Raw genomic sequence first — 9,612 nt, forward strand, 5'->3', positions numbered from 1 at the left:
TGGCCCTTATGCAGGTTGATAGAGGTGCTGGATATCCTCCTAAGGGATACCGTGCCAAATTCTGTTTAACTGGCGTATCAGGTCCCCAAATTCCCGAAATGATCGGAGAGCCCTGCCCACACTGCTCCAAAAGTTTTCAGTTGGGGAGGAGATTCGGCGACCTTGCTGGGTAAAGTAGAGTTTTTGCAAGCACGAAAACAAGCAGTAGAAACGTTCACCATGTGCGGGAGGGCGTTATCTTGCTGAAATGTAAGTTCAGTATGGGTTGCCATTAAGGGCAACAAAACAGAGCTAACATATCGTCGACGTACCGCTGTGCTGTAAGGGTGAGGCGGATGACACTCAAAGGGGTCCTGCTAAGACAAAAAATGGCATCACTGTCCGAGGCGTGTCCAGACACGTCTTCGCTGCCCATCGGGGCTCAGTTCGAAACGGCACTCATCAATAATTTTTCGTCAGTCAACGAGATTCCAAGCCGAAGACGCTCCGGACATCGGCGGCCCGACAACCAAGAGTGATGGTCTGGGGTGAAATTCCTTTTCATAGCTGGACTACTCTGGTTGTCATCCGTGGCTGCCTTACAGCACAGCGGTACGTCGACGATATTTTAGCTCTGTTTTTTTGCCCTTAATGGCAACCCATCCTGAACTTCCATAGCAGCAAGATGATGCCCGCCCTCACACGGCGAGAGTTCCTACCGCTTGTCGTGTTTGCTAAACCTTACCTTGGACAGTCAGGACGCCCAATCTCTCCTCAATTGAATACGTTTCGAGCATCGCACACAGGGCCAATTGGACAGAATTTGGCACGATATCCCTCAAGAGGGACTCTATCAGTCAATGCCAAGACGAATAGCTGTTTGCATAAGGGCCAGAGGTTGACCACCACCTTATGGACTTGCTCAATTTGTGAAACTCTCTTAAATAAATCATCCTTTTTTCTGAAATTGTAATCGTTTGTTTGTGTGTACATGCATATCACATCTATCGTTGGCCTTTCCATTCGGATAATTCCATCGTGCCGTTTTTTTTTTCTTTTTAATAAAGAGTACTCGGTTGTATTTTATCAGGTGGGGGCCGGCCGCGGTGGTCTCGCGGTTCTAGGCGCGCAGTCCGGAGTCGTGCGACTGCTACGGTCGCAGGTTCGAATCCTGCCTCGGGCATGGATGTGTGTGATGTCCTTAGGTTAGTTAGGTTTAAGTAGTTCTAAGTTCTAGGCGACTGATGACCACAGCAGTTGAGTCCCACAGTGCTCAGATCCATTTGAACCATTTTTTTTACCAGGTGGAAATTGGGAAACAGCCCGCAATATGAGATTTCCACTCTGCAGCGGAGTGTGCGCTGATATGAAATTTCCTGGCAGATTTAGACTGTGTGCCGGACCGATACTCGAACTTGAGACCTTTGCCTTTCGCGGTCAAGTACTCTACCATCTGAGCTACCCAAGCACGACTCACGCCCCGTCCTCACAGCTGTACTTCTGCAAGTACCTCGTCTCCTGCGTGGGAGAAGTAAAACTATGAGGACGGGGCGTGACTCGTGCCTCAGCTCAGATGGTAGAGCACTTGCTCGAGAAAGGCAAAGGTCCCGAGTTCGAGTCTCGGTCCGGCACACAGTTTTAACCTGCCAGGAAGATTCAGCCCGTAATATGTTTAATTGAGAGTGAGAATCCGTCAAAAAACCACACCCGGGCTGGCTAGGGTAGCGGAGTAACGATTGCTAACCCAGTACGAGGAGAAGGAGAAGGCAAACCAGCCAATAGCGCCGACAAACATGCTCGTGTAAAGTTCTGTTTCCTGCCCTCTCCTATACACCATATGAGACACATAAAGTTTCCTTTGATAATATGTAATCAAATTGAGGAAACACACTATCGGAAACTCACAGCTTGAATGTGGTGAACTGCATGGCATTCAGTTCTTTCTTCTGTTATTGCTTTCACAATGCTGGAAGAGGTTATTACGGGGAACAAACAGTATATAACCGCAATGTCTTCAGTCTTAGAACACGTATGTCACTAATTCCACTTATTTTCTCTGTTTGTTACCACGCAAACGTATCATGTGCTCTTGCATTTATGTCATCGGATGTCAATATCAAAGAAAATCGCTGACTGTGTGGATGTGACTTCAGTACTAAGTGGCGCAACTGCTGCGACATAAATAAAATGACTGTGTAACACTAACAGTGACTGGTGTCCCTAGCAAGTCTGATACAGGTACTCTCCTCCATCGTTCGAAACGTGAGATGATTGGGAAACAGGAGGAACGTGAGAAGAAGAACAACAACAATGACAACAACAACAACAAAGAGAATGAGGTGCCAAATACGGCATTTGGAAGAAGACTGATAACGATGAAGATGTTGGTAACAAATCATGCATTCCACCCTCTCCTAATTGCTGTTTAAGTGATATAGTGGTTTTCTTTGACTCTTGTAATTTGTAATCAAGCTGTGGGAATACACTACCGTAGTCCTATAACGTGAGTGTGGTGAACTGCATGCCATTCCGTTCGTTTTTGTCTTATTGCTTCCATAGTACTGAAATAGAAGGAGACGATAGCTGCTAAATATCTTCCTATGGAGAATAAAAACTATTTATCCTTTTTACTGTTATTTTTATCTCCTACCAGTTGTATTTGTCGATTTTGACAGTCTGCGGTAGATTTCAAAGCACTTCACGAAGATCTACAGAAACATAGCGCGGTATTTGATTTATTACACATCCGAAAATGAGTAAAGGTAACCATAACAGGTCAGGACCGATGTCAAACTGGAGATGGATTGTCACCTTTTTTTCACCATAGCGCTAGACGAAGTGAATAGGCAATGGAGACTAGTAAACTAAAAAATGTGGCAAAATCAAGGAAGTACCGGGGGGAGAGGGGGAGGAGGGAGGAGACGATAGGTCCCAATTGCACTGCCTAGCCTTTGCAGACAACATAGAGACAGTACGTGAGGCAGAGAACGACGCAAAGACACGACTAGACACCCCAAGCAAGGTAGCCCGAAGGTCGGGACTGTGGATCGAACAAGACAAAGTCACTGAATACCGCTGGAGACTGCATAACTCCAGAAGGCGCCAAGCATGGATAAATTTAAAAACACTGGAAAATATGTAACAAGAAGAAACGGGGGCAAGGATGGAAGTACAGAGAGGATGAAGAAGATGAGGTCAGTCTTCCGTGTGAACAGAGATAAAAATGATATATCTACAGATGCGAAGGCAACCGTGGAAAATGTGGTACTGTATGGAGCTCTAAAACGATGACACTAGGAAGAAATTGTTTAGAACAACTATAAAAAGAAGTGAGAAATGGGTGCGAAAATCTAGGGAAGAACTGTACTGAAGCATGAGCACTATATCAGGAAAAACCATACTGAAAATGGCCAGATTTGCCGCACATGCATTGAGGATTAATATGGATAAGGCGATGAAAACAATATGGGTAACTACAGGCAGGACAAGAAACAAGTCGACTGTTGAACTCCAGAAGGATTTGCGGGGTTGGGGTCAAAGCCGAAGGGAAGGAAAATTTAAGGCCGGCCAGAGCGGCCGAGCGGTTCTAGGAGCTACAGTTTGGAACCGCACGACCGCTACGGTCGCAGACTCGAATCCTGCCTTGGCCATAGGTGTGTGTGATGTCCTTAGGTTAGTTATGTTTCAGTAGTTCTAAGTTCTAGGGGACTGATGACCTCAGCAATTGAGTCCCATAGTGTTCACAGCCATTTGAACCATTTGAAAATTTAAGAAGCAAATACTCACCGATCAATACACCAGAGATCAACAGGAAAGTGCTATCAGTGAAGCAGACAAAGTGAGAGGATACTGAAGATCTCGGAAGAAGAGAGGAGGATAAGAAAAAAAAGCATAAAGAAGTTCTGGGAGGAGTATAAGAAAATGCAGTCTCTTGTGCTGCAGAGTCCGTAACGCAAGAAGAAGAAGAAGAAAGAGAATAACGGAGCAGGATCATCTGGTATTTCTTGAGAAATCTAGAAAGACGTTACACGTCCGAAAAAGAGATGGACTCATAAGCCGTGATAGTCCTCGTGGCCTATGGAGATGCAGGTTGTAAAGGCATGGGGAATTCACAAACGTTCTCCTGTGACATGAACAAAGAGGCACATAAAGATATAAAGATATGAGTAGGAACGCGTGCCCCATGTGCCGATTTGTGCTACAGGTAATAATACGTGAAAAATGTAATCCAGTCTCACAGTCTGTCTATTGACAAAGTGATGTTCATGTGCTGCGACTCTGGTGAGCACTGCATCTGTAACCATTACTGGCAACAACTCCCGATGCCAATGTGCAGTATTTTCATGTCACATTAGATACACGGGCGCCTTTTCCACAGACGGTTCGCCTCGAGTTCAGCTATGCAGAAGACTTCTTATCATATTGTTTAGTTGCAAATGTAATCATTAACAGAGACACAGTAAATTATCGTAGATTTTCCGCCTAGCGGGAACCGCATTCTCTTATATGCTCGTTTCTGAAGCATGAGAAAACAACGTCTCCGTACATAGGTTGTATTCCAGTATTTAATTAGTCATAACACTTTACATTCTGTAGGTATTAGTAAGACGGATTTAGAAACACTTCGTGAAGAAAAATATAGCTGTGACGGTTGTAATTAAAATATCGGGACAATATCATTGCGATGTCAAGATTTTCAGCTTGAAAAAGCAGGTGGTATCTCAATGACTTAGTACAAGGCGTAGCAGTATCCCTACAGAAGATATACAGCTATGGGCTACTTCGTAGATTAGCACAGTAAGATGCCTTTAAAAGCACTCTGTCTTCCTTCTGCGATTATAAATTCTTACCTGTATTACATTACATTAGTTATGTTCTATAGATTCCATGGACAGGCATCTCCAGGATATCGAAAGAAGGGAAAATATTATTTTATTCTAGTGCTACGTTAATTATAAACAATCGAAAACCGTAAGTCTGTGAAACTTTTCAGTAGAAGTGTTAAAATAAAGTTCTTCAATCCAGTGAAACCTCACAAGATTACCTACAATAAAATTAATATGCGCTTGCAGGTAGTAGAATACATATGTACCAATCTGCTTTTTGTAGTAATATTAAGCCCGCAGAACCTTCGTACGGGAGGTTTTCATCCTGGTGTTCAAGTCATCTTTTACACTTTTTTTTTGAAATAGAGGAATATTGGGGACGGCAGAGGCCATTAATGAATGTGTATGCTGTGAAGCAGCTCTCAAAATGCGAAGTTTTATAAAGAATTCTCAGGCGGATGTTCTAGAACCAACACCAGATGATCTCTGGCAACTCTCACAGCTGTGACTCTGATAATCGAGTAACTCGAAGCAATATTTCTGTTAACCCCACAATAGAAGCTTAAGTGTGTGGTCAGAGGCTAATCGCTGCATCGGTTGCGAAGACGACACAGCGCACATGGGGTATCTGAATTTTTTAGATAAGCTGTGGAGGCTGATCCTCTTACACAAGGAAAATACTCTCGTGGTCGTACGACTCGAATCTACAGTTTCACATTACCCTTGGCAACAGTATCCTCGTTAAAAAAACAATCGTTCCCAATAAAATACATTGTGTATATCCGTGATAAAAGTTTGTTGTTGTTGTTGTGCTCTTCACTCCTGAGACTGGTTTGATGCAGCTCTCCATGCTACTCTATCCTGTGCAAGCTTCTTCATCTCCCAGTACATACTGCAGCCTACATCCTTCTACATCTGCTTAGTGTATTCATTTCTTGGTCTCCCTCTACGATTTTAGCCCTCCACTCCGCCCTCCAATACGAAATTGGTGATCCCTTGATGCCTCAGAACATGTCCTACCAACCGATCCCTTCTTCTGGACAAGTTGTGCCACAAACGTCTCTTCTCCCCAATCCTATTCAATACTTCCTCATTAGTTATGTGATCTACCCATCCAATCTTCAGCATTCTTCTGTAGCACCACATTTCGAAAGCTTCTATTCTCTTCTTGTCCAAACTATTTATCGTCCATGTTCACTTCCATACATGGCTACACTCGATACGAATACTCTCAGAAACGACTTCCTGACATTTAAATCTATACTCGATGTTAACAAGTTTCACTTCTTCAGAAACGCTTTCCGTGCCATTGCCAGTCTACATTTTATATCCTCTCTACTTCGACCATCATGAGTTACTTTGCTCCCCAAATAGCAAAACTTCTTTACTAATTTAAGTGTCTCATTTCCTAATCTAATTCCCTGTGCATCACCCGACTTAATTTGACTACATTCCATTATCCTCGTTTTGCTTTTGTTGATGTTCAACTTATATCCTCCTTTAGAGTCACTGTCCATTCCGTTCAGCTGCTCTTCCAAGTCCTTTGCTGTCTCTGACAGAACTACAATGTCATCGGCGAACCTCAACGTTTTTATTCTTCTCCATGGATCTTAATACCTACTCCGAATTTTTCTTTTGTCACCTTCACTGCTTGCTCAATATACAGATTGAATAACATCGGGGAGAGGTTACAACCCTGTCTCACTCCCTTCCCAACCACTGCCACCCCTTCATGCCCTTTGACTCTAATAACTGCCATCTGGTTTCTGTACAAATTGTAAATAGCCTTTCGCTCCCTGTATTTTTCCCTTGCCACCTCCAGAATTTGAAAGAGAGTATTGCAGTCAACATTTTCAAAAGCCTTCCCAAAGTCTACAAATGCTAGAAACGTAGGTTTGCCTTTTCTTAGTCTAGCTTCTAAGATAAGTCGTAGGGTCAGTATTGCCTCACGTGTTCCCATATTTCTACGGAATCCAAACTGATCTTCCCCGAGGTCGGCTTCTACCAGTTTTTCAATTCGTCTGTAAAGAATCCGCGTTAGTATTTTGCAGCCGTGATTTATTAAACTGATAGTTCGGTAATTTCCACATCTGTCCACGCCTGCTTTCTTTGGGATTGGAATTATTATATTCTTCTTGAAGCCTGAGGGTATTTCGCCTGTCTCATACATTTTGCTCACCAGATGGTAGAGTTTTGTTAGGACTGGCTCTCCCAAGGCCGTCAGTAGATCTAATGAAAAGTTGTTTACTCCCGGGGCCTTGTTTCAACTCAGGTCTTTCAGTGCTCTGTCGAACTCTTCACGCAGTATCATATCTCCCATTTCATCTTCATCTACATTCTCTTCCCCTTTCTATAACATTGCCCTCAAGTACATCGCCCTTGTATAGTCCTTCTATATACTCCTTCCACCTTTCTGCTTTCCCATTTTTGCTTAGAACTGGGTTTCCATCTGAGCTCTCGATATTCATGCAAGTGGCTCTCTTTTCTCCAAAGGTCTCTTTAATTTTCCTGTAGGCAGTATCTATCTTACCCCTAGTGAGATAGGCCTCTACTTCCTTACATTTCTCGTCTAGCCATGCCTGCTTAGCCATTTTTCACTTCCTGTCGATCTCATTTTTGAGACGTTTGTATTCCTTTTTGCCTGCTTCATTTACTGCATTCTTGTATTTTCTCCTTTCATCAATTAAAGTCAATATTCCTTCTGTTACCCAAGGGTTTTTACTAGTCCTCGTCTTTTTAGCTATTAGATCCTCCGCTGACTTCACTATTTCATCCCTCAAAGCTACCCATTCTTCTTCTACTGTATTTCTTTCCCCCATTCCTGTCAATTGTTCCCTTATGCTTTCCCTGAAACCCTGTACAACCTCTGGTTCAGTCGTTTTATCCAGGTTCCATCTCCTTAAATTCCCACCTTTTTGCAGTTTCTACAGTTTTAATCTACAGGTCATAACCAATAGATTGTGGTCAGAGTCCACATCTGCCCCTGGAAATGTCCTACAATTTAAAGCCTGGTTCCTAAACCTCTGTCTTGCCGTTATATAATCTATCTGAAACCTGTCAGTATCTCCAGGCTTCTTCCATGTATAGAACCTTCTGTTATGCATTGAAAATTTTCGGACGCTTGCGTATTTCGCAGCAACAGTTGAGTGTTTTATAAACTTTTGCAGTGATATCTTCTCAGAAAATTTCCCCATTGTTTTACTGTAATCAGTACATTATGTATACCTTTCCCCTCATGAACATATTTATTGTCAGTGTTCTGCGTCTTAACGACCGTGACGTCAATTTACACAAGTTTGTTAGTGAGTATAACCTTGATAAAAGATCGAGGCATAAATGTATCTTAAATGAATCTGTAAATTTTGTCCTGGAGTTTTCTTTATGTGGAAAGAAACAGAGTAGTATCGTACTAAAAGCTCTGAAGAAGTACATGATATGATGTTTCACGTAACAGATTCTGAAGGTAAAGCCTCCCCTTACTCGGATATCGGGGAGGGCACTACGTTGAGAGGAAGTACATACAAAGGAAATAAAAATCGACAGAAGATCTGAACTGTAACATGTAATTTACTAATTTTACTGTACATCGGAAAGTTAAGGAATGACGAACAAAAGATGAAGAAGAGCAGCCTAGACATACTTGATGTGTGCGAGATGAATTGATGAGAAAACTAGGCTGTACAATTTGGGAGATGGAAAAAGTGGAGCAATCGTGGCGGGAATATTGTTATCAAAGAAACTAAAAATAAGTTAAAAAGTAGAATATGTAGATGAACAACTGGTAATAATAATATAGGTAGAACCAAAAGATGCATTATTTATACAAGTATATATGCCAAACTGCCAGTCCAAAGATGAAAATATAGACCTTATGGAAAGAAAAAAGGGAGATGCTTGTATTGTTGTTACGGGGGACTGTAATGTTGTGGTTATTGAAGAAAGGAGAGAAAATGTACTACCAATATTTAGACTAGGCACTAGGAGTGATAGAAGTGAAAGTTTAACAAATTTTTGTAAAGAAAAGTCTTTAATTGTTATTAATACTTTGTTTTCGATCCACAAATATATACAGAAAATATGTAAGAACCACGGGAAAAATGCTGAAGCATGCCCAATGCTGGCAACAACCCGCTGAAGGGGAAACGCAAACAAATAAAGTTGAAAGATGTAAGGAGAGGAATGACTGAGGAGAAATTAAATGTAGGGGCTGTGAAAGAAGTAGGTAAAGTACTGAAAATGTGAAACAGGTTTGTAGAAGAACGGCGAAAAGGTAATGAGGAAGAGACCATAAATGAAAAATAGAAATAAATAAGGGATACTAGCATGAGAGCTGCAGAAGAAGTTGTATGAAATGGAATTTCTAAAACATGGAACTAATGGGTAAGTGAAAAGGCGTTAAAAAAGGAAGAGCAGAGAAAATGGAGAAAAGAGGAAAGTAGGAACTTATGTGCAGATTAGGTAGGAAGATAGCTTTTGAAAACAGGAAGAGAAATAATAATATGGAAGTCGAAGGTAAGAGTGACACGATAATCAAATAACCTCAAGAAATGTTAAATAGATGGTTAGGACGCGCACAGTGCTCGAATGAGACGGACGAAAGATGAAGCAATGTAGTGAAGAAGAGGCGAAGATACCAGATCATTAACATTTTGGATGCAGAAGTGTAAAAGTCACTGAAAGAGATGAAAAATAACAAAGCATGTGGACTTGACTAATTTCCAGCAGAAATAATGAAGAACTTGGGAGATAGTGGGATGAGGGAGATAGGTCGTCTTTGTAATCAGATATACGAAACAAGAGAACGTTC

The sequence above is a fragment of the Schistocerca gregaria genome, chromosome 3 (assembly GCF_023897955.1).
Source record: "Schistocerca gregaria isolate iqSchGreg1 chromosome 3, iqSchGreg1.2, whole genome shotgun sequence".
NCBI classification, from domain to species: Eukaryota; Metazoa; Arthropoda; class Insecta; order Orthoptera; family Acrididae; genus Schistocerca; species Schistocerca gregaria.